General features: G+C 40.1%; 1 long non-coding RNA gene across 2 annotated transcripts; it reads right to left on the bottom strand.

Moving 5' to 3' along the window:
• Positions 1-10,988: 10,988 nt before the first annotated feature.
• LOC127317653 (uncharacterized) lies at positions 10,989-18,756 on the bottom strand. Of its 2 annotated transcripts, none has more exons than XR_011748623.1 (6): positions 18,316-18,756; positions 17,994-18,223; positions 17,106-17,192; positions 13,593-15,884; positions 13,271-13,500; positions 10,989-11,162 (listed from the first exon to the last, which is right to left on the bottom strand). It is a non-coding gene; the product is annotated as an uncharacterized lncRNA (long non-coding RNA). The 2 variants fall into 2 exon arrangements; XR_011748622.1 differs by lacking the exon at positions 10,989-11,162 and adding an exon at positions 12,159-12,470 and having other exon boundaries at positions 18,316-18,755.
• Between the last annotated feature and the right edge of the window lie 4,662 nt (positions 18,757-23,418).

Genomic DNA, 23,418 nt, shown 5'->3' on the forward strand with positions numbered 1-23,418 from the left:
AAATACTGTAGGCACAAGGATGGATGAACGGACGACGCTGCATGAATGAGATAGTCCATATAATAGCAAGACATAGGCATTGCAAGTAATAATGATAAAAGCATCCTAGCATAAGATAACCATAGGCGTGTGTTCCTATTTAGTCGTGCGTGCTCGCAATGAGAAACTTGCACGACATCTTTTGTCCTACCAGCCCGTTGCAGCGGGGCCTCAAGGGAAACTATTGGTAATTAAGGTACTCCTTTTAATAGAGTACCGGAGCAAAGCATTAACACTCTGTGAACACACGTGATCCTCACATCATATCCATCCCCTTGGGTTATCCGAATTTCTATCACTTTGGGGCCTCGGGTTCCGGACAACAGTATGTGTATATAACTTGCAGATATGATAAAAAATTATCATCATGAATCAATAACATGTTCAGATCTGAGATCATGGCACTCGGGCCCAAAGTGACAAGCATTAAACATAGCAAGTTGCAAAAATGTCAAAAATACTAACAACGGATACTAGGCACTATGCCCATAACAATCTTATGCTATTACATGACCAATCTCATCCAATCCCTACCATCCCCTACAGCCTACAATGGGGAATTACTCACACATGGATGGGGGAATCATGGATAGTTGATGTAGAGGCGTCAGTGATGGCGATGGCGATGATCTCCTCCAAATCCCCATCACGGCAGGGTGCCAGAACGGAGTTTCTGGTCCCGGATTGGGGTTTCTGGTGGCGGCGGAGCAGCGGAACTCTTTCTGGAAAAACGTCGAACCCCTCGGTATTTCCATGTCATGGGATTTATATAGTGCGAACGAGAGGTCGAGGGGGTGGTCGAGGCGGCTAGACCACCCTAGGCGCGGCCAAGCCTGGCCCGCACCTAGGGAAGGTGTGGGCCCCTCGTGGCCCCCCTCCATCTCGTCTTCTGGTTCCATGAGTCTTCGGGTGAAATATGGATTTTGCGATATTTTTCGGAAATTTTCCTAAAATTTAAATTTCTGCACAAAAACGAGACACCAAAGCAATTCTACTAAAAACAGCGTCAACCCACGTTACTTGCATTCAAAACACACAAGATAGAGGGCAAACAACATCAAAAGTGTTCGAGAAAGTAGATACGTTTTGGACGTATCAACTCCCCCCAAGCTTAGCTTATTGCTTGTCCTCAAGCAATTCAGTGACAACTGAGTGCGATAAAAGAATCTTTCACGAGTCTATTTGCTTCATATGATATTGATATTCTCATTACATGATCAAATTCTTAGGCAATTCATAATAAGAAGCATGCAACTAAGGCTACTCATAGTTATGCAAGTCATGAAAAGATACCAACACAATAATAAGCAACATGAAACATAAGTATCCGCTGGATTGCAATGTTCATAATATGATATGATAAAGTGGTATCTCGCTTGCCCTATTTGTGGAGCAAAACATAAATGCCAGGGACCACAATTAAGCTTAATCCACAGTTCAAGAGAAGACTAGAAGTAAAAATATCGAAATATTCAAACATCACAGTTATACCACAATTAAGCTTATTCCAGGACAAGCATATTACACTAAGAATGACAACTATGCTTTCAAGAAGGTGCTCAAAGAAAGTATGGTGACTCAACATAAAAAGTAAAAGATTGGCCCTACGCAGAGGGAAGCAAGATTACTCATGTGTTAGAGCTTTTGATTTTGAATGCGATAGGAGTGTTGAAAAATATATTTTGAGAGGTATGCATGTCTATGTCAACGACTGGCATTAAATGATTTATCATCCCTTCATATAGTGACCTAAAGAGCGGCTCCCATGTAGTTCTCCATTGCACAACATTATTTAGGATCTCTCCAGTACGTAATGTGCGGAGCAGTGTTTGTTTATTTGTTCATTTTATATTTTGTTTGGGATGGGCGCCCAGTGCCTTGCTCTTTTTGCAATATTATGGACCAGCACATTATGCATGCTAGTCACGGTATGAAATCATGAAAGTACAATAAAGCACTTAATACTTTCTCATGAGCTAAAACAAAACACAAAACAGGTGGTAATTTTGAAGGTTTAAAGGTAGCACACAAGAAATTCACTTTGGAGTGACTGTGAAATACCACATATAGGTGTGTATGGTGGACACAATTGGCACTTTGGTTTTTGGTGGTTGGATGCACGAGTAGAGCTCATACTAAGTACATGTGAAGGGAGCAATAGACTGGGAAGCGACAAACAAGAAATCAGTAACTGTCATAATCATGCTTGCGACAGACAAAATTAACGGAAGCATGAAAGTAATACAAGAACTCCGAGGTAAGATAAATAATCAAGGATTACGTGACTTTGTTTAGTCTTATGCAGGCTTGATCATGTGCCAAGTCAATTAAAATTAAGCATTCAGAGGAGGATACCACAATGTCATACCGCTATATGAATAAAGCAATGCAAGCTAACATCTATATGACATGTTACCTACTATTAGTAAATTGGAACTAATCATGAGAGAGCATAAAATACTGAGCATCATTAAGTAGCGTATAACTTACACACAAAAACTAAGCATGTCCAAATAAATGAATATATGTACAAAAATGAAAACAAATAGAGTTCATACCAGCCTCTCACCACAACTCGAATTGTCGTGGCCATCATTATTGCTCTTCACTTCTGTGACTTGAATAATATGAAATGATAACCAAGCTCTAATGAATTCACGGAAGACTGTTGAACCCTGCAGCAACTTTACAAAACCAAAAAAGAACAGCAAAAAGAAAGAAAACTAACATCAACACACAAATGTAACTAGTGGCAGAAATCTGCCAACCCAGTACAACAGGCAAAGATCGATTTTTTTAGAATGTTTTGTAGCTCAACTCGAAAAGTGTTCAACTAACTAAAGTTATATAACAACCTGGGGCATATTCTAAAAAATTGGCAGCTCAAAATTCCATTGTGGCTGGAGTACGAATTTTTACGGTGACATCACATAATCTGTTTTTGGACAGCATCTTCCCCAATTCTTACCTCCTTCCTATTAGAGGCTATCCTTGGTATAAAAATAAAATAAATAAGCTAAGGAGAGGTTATTACAGTAGTAACATATTCCAAGATTCAATAAAATAGAAATTACAGAAATAAACTAAACAAGAGCAAAACGAAGCGAAACATGGATATACAAAGTTCTGACAGAATATGATGTATAGATGGGTGAGATGTGGTATACCTCCCCCCAAGCTTAGGCTTTTGACCTAAGTGGAGATCAATCCCAGGCAGACCAAGAAGTGGTACCTCCATAATACGACGAAGAAGCACCTTCGTCCCGGTATGAACTTGAGGACGCCCCGGCGTAATGCGCGGCGTAGTCATCAGTAGCCGCCTCCTCCTGGTGCTGCCAATGGAACCCAAGCAGACGCAGCTGCTCATCCAACTCCTCCTTTGAGCGTGACCACGGCATCCTGTGAATACTAAACAAACTAAAGTGTGGTAGGGGAACTTCCCTTTCATCTCCATCAGTAAATAACATGAGACACACAAATGAAGTAGAACACTATGGAGACTTGCAAGATGACTAAACATGCATCAAAACAACTTATATAAGCATAATACAAGCATGATGGCAGCCTCTCTAGCATTGTTTTTTTTCTCGATCGCGTCATCTCGTTCAACGCTCTCCGATCGAGCCGTTTACGATGCAGTATCATGGGTCCCGCATGTCATCCTCTATGAACCAAAATTCTTTCTATTCTTGGATTTTTTTACCCCCTGATTTCTGGCTACTTCCTTTTTCTTCTGATCCCGTGCCGCCTTGGAAATGTTGAGACCGCTGCTGCTAAATGGGACCCGCATGTCATCCTCTATGTGCAATCAACTCTTTTTTCTTGGAGTTTTTTTTGGCACCTCATATTTGGTCACTTGCCTTTTTTCTTTCGGTCCCGTGCCGCCTCTCAAATGGTGATACCGCTGCTGCTAAATGGGACCCGCATGTCATCCTCTATGTACTATAAAACTTTCTTTTCTTGGATTCTTTTTGGCACCTGATATTTGGTCACTTGCTATTTTTCTTTCGATCCCGTGCCGCCTCTCAAACGGTGATCCCGCTGCTGCTAAATGGGACCCGCATGTCATCCTCTATGTACTATAAAACTTTCTTTTCTTGGATTTTTTTGGCACATGATATTTGGTCACTTGACTTTTTCTTTCGATCACGTGCCGCCTCTCAAACGGTGATACCGCTACTGCTAAATGGGACCCGCATGTCATCCTCTATGTACAATCAAGTTTCTTTTCTTGAATTATTTTTGGCTCCTTATATTTGGTCACTTGCCTTTATCTTTCGATCTCATGCCATGTTTGAAACGTTGAGGAACCTGTTGGCTCATGGGACCCGTATGCCATCCTCTATGTACTATAAAAGTTTATTTTCTTGGTTTTTTTTTACCCTCTGATTTTTTTTTATTTCCTTTTCTTTTGATCCCCTGTCGCATTGGAAACGTTGAGTAAGCTGCTGCAAAATGGGACCCGCATGTCATCCTCTATGTACAATCAACTTTCTTTTCTTGGAGTATTTTTGGGCACCTGATATTTGGTCACTTGGCCTTTTTCTTTCGATCTCATGCCACGTTTGAAACGTTGGGACCGCTGCTGCAAAATGAGACCCGCATGTCATCCTCTATGTACAATAAAGTTTCTTTTCTTGGATTATCTTTGTCTCCTGATATTTTTTCACTTGCCTTTTTCTTTCGATCTCATGCCGCCTTTGAAACATTGAGTAAGCTGTTGGCTCATGGGTCCCGCATGTCATCCTCTACGAACAATAAAAGTTTCCTTTCTTGGAGTTATTTTTGACCCCTAACTTCTGGCTATTTGCCTTTTTCTTTTGATCTCCTGCCCCCTTTGAAACAATGAGGACGCTGTTGGCAGGTTGGTCCCACATGTCATCCTCTATAAACAATAAAAGTTTCCTTTGATGGATTTATTTTGAACCCCTAATTAATTTCTGGATATTTCCTTTTTTCTTTTGATCTCCTGCCGCCTGGAATCGTTGAGGATGCTGCTGCCTCATGGGTCCCGCATGTCATCCTCTCAGAACGGTAAATGTTTCTTTTCTTGGATTTTGTTTACCAAATGATTTTTGGCTAATTTTTTCTTTCGATCTCCTGCCGCCTTTAAAACATTGAGGACGCTGCTGGCTCACGGGTCCCACATGTCAGCCTCTATGAACAATAAACGTTGAGGATGCTGCTGCCTCATGGGTCCTGATGCGTGCAGATGACACATGTCCGTTGGGAACCCCAAGAGGAAGGTGTGATGCGTACAGCAAAAATTTTTCCCTCAGTATGAAACCAAGGTTATCGAACCAGTAGGAGTCAAGGAACACGTGGGCGGAGTGTAGTGCGGCGCAACACCAGGGATTCCGGCGCGAACGTGGAACCTGCACAACACAATCGAAGTACTTTGCCCCAACGAAACAGTGAGGTTGTCAATCTCACCGGCTTGCTGTAAACAAAGGATTAACCGTATGGTGTGGAAAATGATGTTTGTTTGCGAAGAATAGTAAAGAACAAGTACTGCAGTAGATTGTATTTCAGATGTAAAAGAATGGACCGGGGTCCACAGTTCACTAGTGGTGTCTCTCCCATAAGATAAATGGCATGTTGGGTGAACAAATTACAGTTGGGCAATTGACAAATAGAGAGGGCATAACAATGCACATACATATCACGATGACTACTATGAGATTTAATCAGGGCATTACGACAAAGTACATAGACCGCTATCCAGCATGCATCTATGCCTAAAAAGTCCACCTTCGGGTTAGCATCCGCACCCCTTCCAGTATTAAGTTGCAAACAACAGACAATTGCATTAAGTATGGTGCGTAATGTAATCAACACAAATATCCTTAGACAAAGCATTGATGTTTTATCCCTAGTGGCAACAGCACATCCACAACCTTAGAACTTTCTGTCACTGTCCCAGATTCAATGGAGGCATGAACCCACTATCGAGCATAAATACTCCCTCTTGGAGTTACAAGTATCAACTTGGCCAGAGCCTCTACTAGTAACAGAGAGCATGCAAGAACATAAACAACATATATGATAGATTGATAATCAACTTGACATAGTATTCCATATTCATCGGATCCCAACAAACACAACATGTAGCATTACAAATAGATGATCTTGATCATGATAGGCAGCTCACAAGATCTAACATGATAGCACAAAGAGGAGAAGACAACCATCTAGCTACTGCTATGGACCCATAGTCCAGGGGTGAACTACTCACACATCAATCCGGAGGCGATCATGGCGATGAAGAGTCCTCCGGGAGATGATTCCCCTCTCCGGCAGGGTGCCGGAGGCGATCTCCTGAATCCCCCGAGATGGGATTGGCGGCGGCTGCGTCTCTGGAAGGTTTTCCGTATCGTGGCTCTCGGTAATAGGGTTTTCGCGATGAAGGCTATAAGTAGGCGGAAGGGCAGAGTCGGAGGGCTGACGAGGGGCCCACACCATAGGGCGGCGCGGGCCCCCCTCTGGCCGCGCCGGCCTATGGTCTGGCCACCTCGTGGCCCCACTTCGTATCCTCTCCAGTCTTCTGGAAGCTTCGTGGAAAAATAAGACCCTAGGCGTTGATTTCGTCCAATTCCGAGAATATTTCCTTTGTAGGATTTCTGAAACCAAAAACAGCAGAAAACAGCAACTGGCTCTTCGGCATCTTGTCAATAGGTTAGTGCCGGAAAATGCATAATAATGACATAAAGTGTGTATAAAACATGTGAGTATCATCATAAAAGTAGCATGGAACATAAGAAATTATAAATACGTTTGAGACGTATCAAGCATCCCCAAGCTTAGTTCCTACTCGCCCTCGAGTAGGTAAACGATAACAAGGATAATTTCTGAAGTGACATGCTATCATAATCTTGATCAATACTATTGTAAAGCATATGAGATGAATGCAGCGATTCGAAGCAATGGTAAAGACAATGGTTAAACAACTGAATCATATAGCAAAGACTTTTCATGAATAGTATTTTCAAGACAAGCATCAATAAGACTTGCATAAGAGTTAACTCATAAAGCAATAAATTCTTAGTAGAAAGCTTCGAAGCAACACAAAGGAAGATATAAGTTTCAGCGGTTGCTTTCAACTTCAACATGTATATCTCATGGATAATTGTCAACATAAAGCAATATAACAAGTGCAATAGGTAAACATGTAAGAATCAATGCACACAGTTGACAAGTGTTTGCTTCTAAGATAGAAAGAAGTAGGTAAACTGACTCAACATAAAGTAAAAGAATGGCCCTTCGCAGAGGGAAGCATGGATTACTATTTTTGTGCTAGAGCTTTTCATTTTGAAAACATAGAAACAATTTTGTCAACGGTAGTAATAATTCATATGTGTTATGTATAAGACATCCTATAAGTTGCAAGCCTCATGCATAGAATACCAATAGTGCTCGCACCTTGTCCTAATTAGCTTGGATTAACATGGATTATCATTGCATAACATATGTTTCAACCAAGTGTCACAAAGGGGTACCTCTATGCCACCTGTACAGAGGTCTAAGGAGAAAGTTCGCATTGGATTTCTCGCTTTTGATTATTCTCAACTTAGACATCCATACCGGGACAACATAGACAATAGATAATGGACTCCTCTTTTAATGCTTAAGCATTCAACAACAGATAATATTCTCATAAGAGATTGAGGATTTTGTGTCCAAACTGAAACTTCCACCATGATTCATGGCTTTAGTTAGCGGCCCAATGTTCTTCTCTAACAATATGCATACTCAAACCATTTGCTCATGAAAATCACCCTTACTTCAGACAAGACGAACATGCATAACAACTCACATGATATCCAACAAAGGTGTAAAAGTTGATGGCGTCCCCAGAAACATGGTTATCACTCAACAAGCAACTTATAAGAAATAAGATACATAGCAACATATTCAATACCACAATAGTTTTTAAGGCTATTTTCCCATGAGCTATATATTGCGAAGACAAAGAATAGAATTTTAAAGGTAGCACTCAAGTAATGTACTTTGGAATGGCAGAGAAATACCATGTAGTAGGTAGGTATGGTGGACACAAATGGCATAGTTTTTGGCTCAAGGATTTGGATGCACGAGAAGTAATCCCTCTCAATACAAGGCTTAGGCTAGCAAGGTTGTTTGAAGCAAACTCAAGTATAAACCGGTAAAGAAAAACTTACATAAAAACATATTGCAAGCATTATAAGACTCTACACTGTCTTCCTTGTTGTTCAAACACCTTAACCAGAAAATATCTAGACTTAGAGAGACCAATCATGCAAACCAAATTTTAACAAGCTCTATGTAGTTCTTCATTAATAGGTGCAAAGTACATGATGCAAGAGCTTAAACATGATCTATATGAGCACAACAATTTCCAAGTATCAAGACATTATACCAATTACCACATGAAGCATTTTCTGTTTCCAACCGTATAACGATGAACGAAGCAGTTTTCAACGTTCGCCATGAACATTAAAAGTAGCACTAAGAACACATGTGTTCATATGCAACAGCGGAGCGTGTCTCTCTCCCATACAAAGAATGCTAGGATCCAATTTTATTCAAACAAAAACGAAAATAAAAGCAAACAGACGCTCCAAGTAAAGTACATAAGATGTGACTGAATAAAAATATAGTTTCACTAGAGGTGACCTGATAAGTTGTCGATGAAGAAGGGGATGCCTTGGGCATCCGCAAGCTTAGATGCTTGAGTCTTCTTGAAATATGCAGGGATGAACCACGGGGGCATCCCCAAGCTTAGACTTTTCACTCTTCTTGATCATATTGTATCATCCTCCTCTCTTGACCCTTGAAAACTTCCTCCACACCAAACTCAAAACAAACTCATTAGAGGGTTAGTGCATAATTGAAAATTCATATATTCAGAGGTGACATAATCATTCTTAACACTTCTGGACATTGCACAAAGCTACTGAAAGTTAATGGAACAAAGAAATCCATCATACATAGCAAAATAGGCAATGCGAAATAAAAGGCAGAATCTGTCAAAACAGAACAGTCTGTAAAGACGAATTTTTCTGGGGCACTTAACTTGCTCAGATGAAAAAGCTCAAATTGAATAAAACTTGCGTACATATCTGAGGATCACGCACGTAAATTAGCAGAATTTTCTGAGTTACCTACAGACGGGGCTGCTAAATTTCGTGACAGTAAGAAATCTGCTTCTGCGCAGTAATCCAAATCTAGTATCAACATTACTATCAAAGACTTTACTTGGCACAACAATGCAATAAAATAAAGATAAGGAGAGGTTGCTACAGTAGTAACAACTTCCAAGACTCAAATATAAAACAAAAGTGCTGTAGTAAAATAATGGGTTGTCTCCCATAAGCGCTTTTTTTAACGCCTTTCAGCTAAGCGCAGAAAGTGTGAATCAAGTATTATCAAGAGATGAAGCATCAACAGAGGGGTTTGGAGTTTTCTCAACTATGCATTGTATCTTATCTATGTAAGTAACTCCTCTTTCGTTGCTCCTAGGCTTACTATCCTCATCAAACAAATTTTCAGGAACAAGCCAAGCATATTTATTTTCTAGAGCTTCATGCATTCCTAGCAGCTTACTAGGTATCGGTACCTTAATCTCCCCACCATCATTAACATTATTAGTGTACTTTATTCTATCCATGTCCATCTTTTCAAGTGTTCTTGCGAAATCGGTATAAAAGCCAAGCCTCTTATGCTTAATAAAAACTTTTCTAGCTTCTTTAGCTATATCATCAAATTCTCTAAGAAGGACCTCTAAAACAAAATCTCTCTTTTCTCCCCTTTCCATATCAGAGTGTAAGAAACATATATTGAATTATAGGATTAAGATTAACGAATCTTGTTTCCAACATGCGTACTAAAGAGGCAGTAGCACTTTCATAAGTAGGAACAACTTTTACAAAGGATCTATCTTCAAAATCTTCAACCATACTAACATGAGTGAAAAATGCTTCTATATTATCTCTTCCAATGATAGACCCTCGTCCTAACGGTATATCTTTCAGAGTGAACTTAGGAGGAAACATGATGAAATAAACAAAAGGTAAATAAAGTAAATGCAAGTAAGTAAATTTTTTTTGTGTTTTTAATATAGAGAACGCAAACAAGACAGTAAATAAAGTAAAACTAGTAACTAATTTTTTGTATTTTTGATATAGAGAACAAACAAAGCAGTAAATAAAATAAAGTAAAGCAAGACAAAAACAAAGTAAAGAGATTGGATGTGGGAGACTCCCCTTGCAGCGTGTCTTGATCTCCCAAGAACGGCGCGAGAAAAAAAATCCTTGATGCGTGCGAGATGACACACGTCCGTTGGGAACCCCAAGAGGAAGGTATGATGCGTACAAAGAAAGTTCTCCTCAAAGATGAAACCAAGGTTATCGAACCAGTAGGAGTCAAGGAACACGTGAAGGTTGTTGGTGGCGGAGTGTAGTGCGGCGCAACACCAGGGATTCCGGCGCCAACGTGAAACCTGCACAACACAATCAAAGTACTTTGCCCCAACGAAACAGTGAGGTTGTCAATCTCACCGGCTTGCTGTAAACAAAGGATTAACGGTATGGTGTGGAAAATGATGTTTGTTTCGAAGAACAGTAAAGAACAAGTATTGCAGTAGATTGTATTTCAGATGTAAAAGAATGGACCGGGGTCCACAGTTCACTAGTGGTGTCTCTCCCATAAGATAAATGGCATGTTGGGTGAACAAATTACAGTTGGGCAATTGACAAATAGAGAGGGCATAACAATGCACATACATATCACGATGACTACTATGAGATTTAATCAGGGCATTACGACAAAGTACATAGACCGCTATCCAGCATGCATCTATGCCTAAAAAGTCCACTGTAGCGACCCGAACCTGTTGGGTTCGAATCTATGTGCTTACTGTGCTATCCCGGGATCATAGCTAGCACACACAGTAACAAATGAATATCAAGATATAACATACGTCATTTTATTACTCAAACGTTGAATCCAGAGTTGCATAAACAACTTGCACATCATAGTGGCTGGCTCACATTACAGCGGAAACATAAAGATACGTCTTGGGCTTCATCAACGCCACAGGGCTTGTTGAGTATAGGCCCGTGATCCTAGTCGTCCTCACTCATCATCTGCAACAGGTAAAGTTACAGCCAAAAACATTTGGTCAATACTTTGAATGTATTGGCAAGTTACACAAGTTGCAAAGTGGTTTATATTTTTATACATGCAAAGGAATGTCAAAGGAAGGCTCAGGGTTTATTTTGCATAAAGCCAATTTTGTTTCATGAAAATCTTTTTAGAAACTTTCTTTGTCTTTATAAATTTTTAAAACAAAATAATATAGGGCTGGACAAACACAAGGAATCCACCAAGGTTCACCATCCTACATCCCATCCCCAAAACAAGCTAAACTAACTCCAGAGCCACTCACTGGATAGAGTTAGCATGCATTAAGCTTTTAGGCAACACTAAATTCAGAGCCACTCACTGGATGAAAGTAGTAATTGCAAAACAGTTCGAACAATCCTAAGTTCAGAGCCACTCACTGGATAAACTTAGCATGCCAAAACAATTTTTGAAAAGGTTTTGAAAACATAGGAGATCCTTCATCCGCTTCAATCTTCAGTTGCTCAAATTGCTCATATCCGGGAGCACGGCTAATCGATTAGATCATACACTCTGCAGAGGTTGTACACTTTCCCCACATGTCACAATCCATCCTTTTTGTTATATCCTTCATTTGGCTTAACCGGGCATGGATCATGACGAAGTTTTCCATAGAAGCCCCCTATACATAATTCCAGTCCGCCCGCAACTATGATCCGAAGACCCCTCTCCAATGGCGGTATCGATGCAAGGGTTTCCCTCTATGTACGACTAAGCCAGAGCCCATATAGCATGTGGTTGTACTGGAAGCTTCCTCAACTGAAACTTTGAAGATCTCTTTGACCCTGGGCGGCGGTCCCCACCAAAACCTGAGTCTGCAGAGCCACTCACTGGATGCAGCTCTTGTAGACGCTCCCAACATACCACTCCGCCCAGAGGAAAACATTTTGATAAGTTTTTATTTCAAAAATATTTTCACCATACCACCCTTAAATGGGCGCATGTCAATTTTCATAAAAGGTTTTGTTCTTTGAAAACCCATATCCCACGTCTACCAAGCAACTGGCTAAGCACTCATACAATATACGCATTTTAATAAAAGGGCTACAAGGAACATGGTAAGAAATCCTATGGCTCTCTACTAGGATAGCAAAGCATAATTTTCCTACACATGCATTTCTACGAAAATATTTGTAAAACATGCATATTAAAAATAGTAGGACAAAAGGTCATGTGTAACTTGCCCTTCATTGATGAAGAATAATTATCTTGTGAACTTAGCAACCGACATTATTTCCTTGATAAATTATCTTCGTCACTCTTCGCGAAATCTATCGCAACAAAAAGAAAAACAACACTATACATAAACATACACACATTTCAAAAAGGAAATATCAAACAAAACCAAGTATTGAAATATAGATAAACTCCAAATAAAACATCGAGTCATTCTAACAACCAAAATGAAATAAGAACTAGATTATGAAATCTATAAAACCTGAGCATACATAAGCTATTTTTCAATTGGTTATTTCCAAATTTTAACCATATAAAACTAGGGTGATTACAAGTTAACTAACTTAGTTGTTAATATTAGTGAAAACAATTTTTGACATCACTAACATATGGTTATAACCATTCCATACATTTTATATAAATAACCAAATTAAAAGTATCTATCAAATTTATACTATGGTCAGACTATTTCGAATTTTTTTACTTCAGATTTGACTTTAACGAAAATTTACCAAAATGTAAACTGAGGGTTCCATAATATTCTACTCCTTCCAAGGTTTCCAAAATGATTTTATTTACGGATTTTGGCCAGGTGGAACTAAAGTTACGAATTTCTGAAGTTTTACGTACAGACTGTTTTAAACTGAAACTACTAACGTGAGAACAGGTTTCGCTCTGAACCAGGGTGTAGCTCACCGATGGAAATTTATCAAAGGAAAACTAAGTGTGCCAAAGTATTCTACGCCGTCCAAGCTTTCGAGAAACATTTTATTTGCGAAATTTGGCCGTGTAGAACTAAACTTATGAGTTTCTAAAGTTGCATGTACAAACTGTCCCGAACGAACTTTACTGAAGCTACCTATACGATGAAAGGTTCAGACTAAATTGTCCTAACCTGAAAGTGCAGCTACGGAAGGGAATTTGGTCGCCAGAAAGCTGCTTGATGCAGTGGTTCGGTTGGAGCTGGTGTCGAGGATGTGGGGTTCCCGGGAAGAACACGCAGTGAACGTCGCCCCTCCCTTCACGCTGGAAAAGATGCGGTGCTCCTCTGGCGAAGCTCCTGGAGATGGCGGCGGACAGCTACATCGATGTTGGCGTCGGGTGTTCGTCGTGGGTGGCCTCCGGCTAGGAATTGAATCACATGGAGGCATCAGTGAGATGCGCGACGACTAGAGAGAAATAAAGGAGGAAGAATCAGGGCCTGAGTCCCTCTATACCCGGAGAATTTGACGAGACGTCGTGACGGCCGTCGGAACTCCGGCGAAGAAATTCGCCCTCCACAGGAGCAGCCTGGGGGCGTGGAGTGGTGGAGGAGTGCAATACGCAATGGGGAATCTCGGTGTGGCTTTATACAGAGAGGAGGGATGTGGAGCAACGGGAGGCAGCGTTAATGGTGGCAGCCGTTTCCTGTAACGCCATGGCCATTATGGCTCGAATAAAAGTGCATCAACGCGGGAAGACGAAGGGGAAAGGGGTAGAGGAAGGTTCTAGACGAGCCTCAGGTCCGGGGTGAGGCGGGGTGCAGTGGGGAGCGTCGACGCGGGCAGTTTCTGTCGTTTTCATCCATGGACAGAGGTTGAAGACGACCAAACATTGGCAAAGAAAGAAACGACCTGGGCAGTTCTACTCTTTTTTTTTCGAAAGACATACACGTCCCTGGGTGAGCTGGTTTGGTCCACTCGGTCTGGTCTTTTTTTTTCATTCTCCTCTAGACTCTTTTGTTTTCTATTTATTTCTTTCAGATTTCATATTTATGACTAAGCTCAAACAAAATCCAGAAATTCCAATAAAAACAAAATAATTATATTGGACTTGAGGAAATGTATTTCCAGTCCTTCTTATAAATAAATAATTTATTTTTGGTAAATCAATTAACCTGCACATGTATTATATTTAAATCATTTCCAACTCTATATTTGAGGATGTCATGTTATCCCCATCTCGTATTACTTTGCTTTATTTTGGAAATGTAATAAGATGTATATAAAAAATTCAATAAATGTCAAATAATACCACAAATCGAATACTTCCCAGACCATTTATATATTTTTGGAAATGTCATGTTATTTCCTCTCTCTTGGGAAAGTCATATTATTCCCTCTCTAAATAATTCAACATGGTTTGGACAAGTATTTTAAATGACACTCAAATCAAATAATTGGAAACAAGACAAATACACACAAGTTGGATTTGTATAAAAGTTTACTCAACCAAGATTTATACTTTTGGATAGTCATATTAATCCGCTCATGTATAATCTTTTGATCATGGTTGACAAAAGTTTAAACAAGTCCTCAAAAGTTTCAATTTCCCCATAAATTTCAACAAAGACAAGAAGTTCAATCAACATATTTTATTTCATTTAACATTCCAAAATTTGGAAAATTTTGGGATGTTACAAACTACCACCCTTAAAAGGAATCTCGTCCTCGAGATTCGAGAAGGCTAGAAAGAATATGGGTTTGGGGAGAATCAAGGGTGCTACCACCCTTAAAAGAAAGTCTTCGTGGATCACCAAATATCTTCTAAGTACCTCCAATTACTTTGCCATTCTTCTGTTCTTCTCCATGTCTTGAATCCATGTTCCTGGTCGCGATGGTTTCAGATAGGAAAGATGTAGATCCTAGGGAGAAAGAACTATAGATATATCCTTACAAATAAATTTTATTCTAAAAATAATTTTATTTGTGATTGTCATGAAAACAAGAAAAATGACAACTCACAAATCACACAAATCGTCGCATCTAACGATTTAGCTAAACCTATCAGGTCTTTGGTTCCTATAGGCCATCTTGGAATCTCAGTCTTCAGAGTCTTCGGTTTTTTTAACTTCATTCCTTTTGAAGACGTCCGATGGTGTCATTGTAGATCTGGTCATCACGTCAGAATTGAAAGCACTTGCTCTTGAAGAATTTTAAGAGAAGAGTTTAAAATTATTTCAAAAACCAAATAGGTCAAGAAAGACAATAACTAAGAAGTAGAATACGAGAATTTCCACAAATATTTTTTTTCACAAATAAATATTCTTGACAAAAGAGAATTTTGAGATTTCCGGGTTCAAGTGGGTGATGTCCAACTACATATTTGAATAGATGAGTGAACAGAAATCATTTTGCAATCTTAAGAAAGATGTGTACTATGAGAGTATTTTCGAAAACTCTTTAAGAATATAGTTGATCCTATGGTTTCCATTTTCTAGGGTCACGTCCTACAGTCAACATATGCTCTGATACCATTTTGTAGCGACCCGAACCTGTTGGGTTCGAATCTCTGTGCTTACTGTGCTATCCCGGGATCATAGCTAGCACACACAGTAACAAATGAATATCAAGATATAACATACGTCATTTTATTACTCAAACGTTGAATCCAGAGTTGCATAAACAACTTGCACATCATAGTGGCTGGCTCACATTACAGCGGAAACATAAAGATACGTCTTGGGCTTCATCAACGCCACAGGGCTTGTTGAGTATAGGCCCGTGATCCTAGTCGTCCTCACTCATCATCTGCAACAGGTAAAGTTACAGCCAAAAACATTTGGTCAATACTTTGAATGTATTGGCAAGTTACACAAGTTGCAAAGTGGTTTATATTTTTATACATGCAAAGGAATGTCAAAGGAAGGCTCAGGGTTTATTTTGCATAAAGCCAATTTTGTTTCATGAAAATCTTTTTAGAAACTTTCTTTGTCTTTATAAATTTTTAAAACAAAATAATATAGGGCTGGACAAACACAAGGAATCCACCAAGGTTCACCATCCTACATCCCATCCCCAAAACAAGCTAAACTAACTCCAGAGCCACTCACTGGATAGAGTTAGCATGCATTAAGCTTTTAGGCAACACTAAATTCAGAGCCACTCACTGGATGAAAGTAGTAATTGCAAAACAGTTCGAACAATCCTAAGTTCAGAGCCACTCACTGGATAAACTTAGCATGCCAAAACAATTTTTGAAAAGGTTTTGAAAACATAGGAGATCCTTCATCCGCTTCAATCTTCAGTTGCTCAAATTGCTCATATCCGGGAGCACGGCTAATCGATTAGATCATACACTCTGCAGAGGTTGTACACTTTCCCCACATGTCACAATCCATCCTTTTTGTTATATCCTTCATTTGGCTTAACCGGGCATGGATCATGACGAAGTTTTCCATAGAAGCCCCCTATACATAATTCCAGTCCGCCCGCAACTATGATCCGAAGACCCCTCTCCAATGGCGGTATCGATGCAAGGGTTTCCCTCTATGTACGACTAAGCCAGAGCCCATATAGCATGTGGTTGTACTGGAAGCTTCCTCAACTGAAACTTTGAAGATCTCTTTGACCCTGGGCGGCGGTCCCCACCAAAACCTGAGTCTGCAGAGCCACTCACTGGATGCAGCTCTTGTAGACGCTCCCAACATACCACTCCGCCCAGAGGAAAACATTTTGATAAGTTTTTATTTCAAAAATATTTTCACCATACCACCCCAGAATGGGCGCATGTCAATTTTCATAAAAGGTTTTGTTCTTTGAAAACCCATATCCCACGTCTACCAAGCAACTGGCTAAGCACTCATACAATATACGCATTTTAATAAAAGGGCTACAAGGAACATGGTAAGAAATCCTATGGCTCTCTACTAGGATAGCAAAGCATAATTTTCCTACACATGCATTTCTACGAAAATATTTGTAAAACATGCATATTAAAAATAGTAGGACAAAAGGTCATGTGTAACTTGCCTTTCATTGATGAAGAATAATTATCTTGTGAACTTAGCAACCGACATTATTTCCTTGATAAATTATCTTCGTCACTCTTCGCGAAATCTATCGCAACAAAAAGAAAAACAACACTATACATAAACATACACACATTTCAAAAAGGAAATATCAAACAAAACCAAGTATTGAAATATAGATAAACTCCAAATAAAACATCGAGTCATTCTAACAACCAAAATGAAATAAGAACTAGATTATGAAATCTATAAAACCTGAGCATACATAAGCTATTTTTCAATTGGTTATTTCCAAATTTTAACCATATAAAACTAGGGTGATTACAAGTTAACTAACTTAGTTGTTAATATTAGTGAAAACAATTTTTGACATCACTAACATATGGTTATAACCATTCCATACATTTTATATAAATAACCAAATTAAAAGTATCTATCAAATTTATACTATGGTCAGACTATTTCGAATTTTTTTTACTTCAGATTTGACTTTAACGAAAATTTACCAAAATGTAAACTGAGGGTTCCATAATATTCTACTCCTTCCAAGGTTTCCAAAATGATTTTATTTACGGATTTTGGCCAGGTGGAACTAAAGTTACGAATTTCTGAAGTTTTACGTACAGACTGTTTTAAACTGAAACTACTAACGTGAGAACAGGTTTCGCTCTGAACCAGGGTGTAGCTCACCGATGGAAATTTATCAAAGGAAAACTAAGTGTGCCAAAGTATTCTACGCCGTCCAAGCTTTCGAGAAACATTTTATTTGCGAAATTTGGCCGTGTAGAACTAAACTTATGAGTTTCTAAAGTTGCATGTACAAACTGTCCCGAACGAACTTTACTGAAGCTACCTATACGATGAAAGGTTCAGACTAAATTGTCCTAACCTGAAAGTGCAGCTACGGAAGGGAATTTGGTCGCCAGAAAGCTGCTTGATGCAGTGGTTCGGTTGGAGCTGGTGTCGAGGATGTGGGGTTCCCGGGAAGAACACGCAGTGAACGTCGCCCCTCCCTTCACGCTGGAAAAGATGCGGTGCTCCTCTGGCGAAGCTCCTGGAGATGGCGGCGGACAGCTACATCGATGTTGGCGTCGGGTGTTCGTCGTGGGTGGCCTCCGGCTAGGAATTGAATCACATGGAGGCATCAGTGAGATGCGCGACGACTAGAGAGAAATAAAGGAGGAAGAATCAGGGCCTGAGTCCCTCTATACCCGGAGAATTTGACGAGACGTCGTGACGGCCGTCGGAACTCCGGCGAAGAAATTCGCCCTCCACAGGAGCAGCCTGGGGGCGTGGAGTGGTGGAGGAGTGCAATACGCAATGGGGAATCTCGGTGTGGCTTTATACAGAGAGGAGGGATGTGGAGCAACGGGAGGCAGCGTTAATGGTGGCAGCCGTTTCCTGTAACGCCATGGCCATTATGGCTCGAATAAAAGTGCATCAACGCGGGAAGACGAAGGGGAAAGGGGTAGAGGAAGGTTCTAGACGAGCCTCAGGTCCGGGGTGAGGCGGGGTGCAGTGGGGAGCGTCGACGCGGGCAGTTTCTGTCGTTTTCATCCATGGACAGAGGTTGAAGACGACCAAACATTGGCAAAGAAAGAAACGACCTGGGCAGTTCTACTCTTTTTTTTTCGAAAGACATACACGTCCCTGGGTGAGCTGGTTTGGTCCACTCGGTCTGGTCTTTTTTTTTCATTCTCCTCTAGACTCTTTTGTTTTCTATTTATTTCTTTCAGATTTCATATTTATGACTAAGCTCAAACAAAATCCAGAAATTCCAATAAAAACAAAATAATTATATTGGACTTGAGGAAATGTATTTCCAGTCCTTCTTATAAATAAATAATTTATTTTTGGTAAATCAATTAACCTGCACATGTATTATATTTAAATCATTTCCAACTCTATATTTGAGGATGTCATGTTATCCCCATCTCGTATTACTTTGCTTTATTTTGGAAATGTAATAAGATGTATATAAAAAATTCAATAAATGTCAAATAATACCACAAATCGAATACTTCCCAGACCATTTATATATTTTTGGAAATGTCATGTTATTTCCTCTCTCTTGGGAAAGTCATATTATTCCCTCTCTAAATAATTCAACATGGTTTGGACAAGTATTTTAAATGACACTCAAATCAAATAATTGGAAACAAGACAAATACACACAAGTTGGATTTGTATAAAAGTTTACTCAACCAAGATTTATACTTTTGGATAGTCATATTAATCCGCTCATGTATAATCTTTTGATCATGGTTGACAAAAGTTTAAACAAGTCCTCAAAAGTTTCAATTTCCCCATAAATTTCAACAAAGACAAGAAGTTCAATCAACATATTTTATTTCATTTAACATTCCAAAATTTGGAAAATTTTGGGATGTTACATCCACCTTCGGGTTAGCATCCGCACCCCTTCCAGTATTAAGTTGCAAACAACAGACAATTGCATTAAGTATGGTGCGTAATGTAATCAACACAAATATCCTTAGACAAAGCATTGATGTTTATCCCTAGTGGCAACAGCACATCCACAACCTTAGAACTTTCTGTCACTGTACCAGATTCAATGGAGGCATGAACCCACTATCGAGCATAAATACTCCCTCTTGGAGTTACAAGTATCAACTTGGCTAGAGCCTCTACTAGTAACGGAGAGCATGCAAGAACATAAACAACATATATGATAGATTGATAATCAACTTGACATAGTATTCCATATTCATCGGATCCCAACAAACACAACATGTAGCATTACAAATAGATGATCTTGATCATGATAGGCAGCTCACAAGATCTAACATGATAGCACAATGAGGAGAAGACAACCATCTAGCTATTGCTATGGACCCATAGTCCAGGGGTGAACTACTCACACATCAATCCGGAGGCGATCATGGCGATGAAGAGTCCTCCGGGAGATGATTCCCCTCTCCGGCAGGGTGCCGGAGGCGATCTCCTGAATCCCCCGAAATGGGATTGGCGGCGGTTGCGTCTCTGGAAGGTTTTCCGTATCGTGGCTCTCGGTAATAGGGTTTTCGCGACGAAGGCTATAAGTAGGCGGAAGGGCAGAGTCGGAGGGCTGACGAGGGGCCCACACCATAGGGCGACACGGGCCCCCCTCTGGCCGCGCTGGCCTATGGTCTGGCCACCTCGTGGCCCCACTTCGTATCCTCTCAGGTCTTCTGGAAGCTTCGTGGAAAAATAAGACCCTGGGCGTTGATTTCGTCCAATTCCGAGAATATTTCCTTTGTAGGATTTCTGAAACCAAAAACAATGACAAAGAATCGGCTCTTCGGCATCTCGTCAATAGGTTAGTGCCGGAAAATGCATAATAATGACATAAAGTGTGTATAAAACATGTGCGTATCATCATAAAAGTAGCATGGAACATAAGAACTTATAGATACGTTTGAGACGTATCAGGTCCCGCATGTCATCCTCTCAAAACGAAAATGTTTATTTTCTTGGATTTTTTTCCAACAGATTTTTGGTTTATTTTTTCTTTCCATCCCCTGCCGCCTTTAAAACGTTGACGACGCTGCTGGCTCATGGGTCCCCGATGTCAGCCTCCCCGTACAAGAAACATGTGATATCTTGATAATTTTGCAGACAATAAACAGTGTATTTCGCTCTAAGCTATTACAAAGGGATAAATTCAATCTTTATTTTTACATAAACAAACTTATATGTTGAATCTCCTTGTTTTTTGTTTTTGCGAAGCATATGACTTTCCTATTTTGGAATGGGCTGAAATTGTACGAATCAAAAGGTGTCCAACAGGATAGTTTGAAGGCCCAGATGGTCAGAAGCAGCCCAATTGAAATATTTCTTTTCTTGGATTTTTTGACACCCTAATTTCTGGCTACTTCCTTTTTTTTGGTCATGTGCCGCCTTGGAAACGTTGAGACCGCTCCTGCAAAATGGGACCCGCATGTCATCCTCTATGTACAATAAAAGTTTATTTTCTTGGATTATTTTTGGCTCCTGATATTTGGCACTTGTCTTTTTCTTTTGATCTCATGCCGACTATGAAACATTCAGACCGCTGCTGCAAAATGGGACCCGCATGTCATCCTGTATGCACAATAAAGTTTCTTTTCTTGGATTATTTTTGGCTCCTGATATTTGGTCACTTTCCTTTTCCTTTCGATCTCATGCCGCCTTTGAAACGTTGAGGAAGCTGCTGGCTCATGGGTCCCGCATGTCATCCTCTATGAACAATAAAAGTGTCCTTCATTGGATTTATTTTTTACCCCTAATTTCTGGCTATTTGCCGTTTTCTTTTGATCCCCTGCCCCTTTGAAACGATGAGGATGCTACTGGCAGGTCGGTCCTACATCCTCTATGAACAATAAAAGTTTCCTTTTATGGATTTATTTTTGACCCCTTTTGATCCTCTGCCGCCTTGGAATCGTTGAGGATGCTACTGCCTCATGGGTCCCGCATGTCATCCTCTCAGAACGGTAAATGTTTCTTTTCTTGGATTTTTTAACCAACTGATTTTTGGCCTTTGTCTTTCGATCTCCTGCCGCCTTTAACACGTTGAGGACGCTGCTGGCTCAGGGGTCCCACATGTCAGCCTCTATGAACAATAAACCTTTCCTTTGTTTGATTTATTATTGACCCATAATTTCTGGTTATTTCCCTTTTTCTTCGATCTCATGCCGCCTTTGAAACGTTGAGACGCTGCTGGCTCATGGGTCCCACATGTCAGCCTCTATGAATAGTAAAAGTTTCCTTTGTTTGATTTATTTTTTACCCTAATTACTAGCTATTTGCCTTTTTTATCCCCTACCGCCTTTGAAACTAAGAGGACGCTGCTGGCCCATGGGTCCCACATCTCAGCCTCTCTGAACGATAAACCTTTCCTTTCTTTTTTTCGATCCCGTGCCGCCTTGGAAACGGTGAGACCGCTCCTGCAAAACGGGACCCATATGTCATCCTCTATGTATAATAAAAGTTTCTTTCCTTGGATTAATTTTGGCACCTGATATATGGTCACTTGCCTTTTTTCCGATCCCCTGCCGCCTTTGAAACGTTGAGGACGCTGCTGGCTCGTGGGTCCCACATGTCAGCCTCTATGAACGATAAACATTTCATTTCTTGGATTTATTTTTGACCGCTGATTTCTGGCAACTTTGCTTTTTTGTTTCGATCCCCTACCGCCTTTGTTAATTTGAGGACGCTGCTGCAAAATGCGTCCCACATGTCAGCTTCTCTGTACGATAATTGTTTCCTTTCTTGGATTTTTTTCCACTTCTGGCCGATGGGTCCCCGATGTCAGCCTCTATGTACAAGAAATATGTGATTTCTCAATATATTTTAACCCGAGATATGTAGGAAACTTGCTTTTCTTCGATCCCTTCTGTTTGTTTTTACCTTCAAATGTTGAGGGACGCTACTGGCAAATGGGTCCTGCTCTAGCATTCTCAACTGAAGGAAAAACTGAAATATTGCCTATTCATTTGTTTTTCGTACTCCATGCATCTAATCCATACTAACTGTTGATCCAGGTTTTAGTTCAACTGAATTAGTTCAAATTTGATCTATGAGGGAGTATGTAATATATTTTGGGTTCACAACACTGCACTTGTTAACAACAATCTGATGAAGAGGTTTGTCATTTTTTCTAAACTACAAATACACTCTAAGATCTTGCAAACTGATAGAATAAATCTTGGAACTTTATATAATTTATGAAAATTTTGAAATCGACTATATGAATATATCAAAATATAGAGCCCATGTAGATGCGCATACTGGCTATGCGCATTTAAAAAGAATCATAATCATAATTGATACGAAATAAAAATAACTTTATATGTAGAATCTCGGTTTCTTGAGGGCCAATCATAGGATCTCCGTGTTTAAATTAGGAAGGGCCCCAATGGCATGAGTCGGAGGACCATTAAATGTTTTTGGATTGTTATCAGCGAAGTAAGCAGGCTGACAGCAATCACCATGTACATGGCCGGCAGCAGCCCAAAAGTACAAACAATTGAGCCATGCAGGGAAGGTAGTACTTTTTTTTATTGGGAAGGTTGTCTGGGCTAACCCAAAAAAAATGTGGTGCTACATGGGGTAGCACTTGAACCCGGAATGAGATCGAGTTCCTTGATGAAGGCGATGCACACATAAATAGTACCATGCCTTGCCCCTCCCTTTCAGCCGTTGGATAAAAAATAATTGGACAGACGACTATGAACTAGTAACTGCTACAAGACCAACCAATGTACAGGACATGTGCTACAGTACGTCGTCCATAGTGCATGTGCTTTAGAACCATGAACAGTACATATGCTACA

The sequence above is a fragment of the Lolium perenne genome, chromosome 7 (assembly GCF_019359855.2).
Source record: "Lolium perenne isolate Kyuss_39 chromosome 7, Kyuss_2.0, whole genome shotgun sequence".
Taxonomy (NCBI): Eukaryota; Viridiplantae; Streptophyta; class Magnoliopsida; order Poales; family Poaceae; genus Lolium; species Lolium perenne.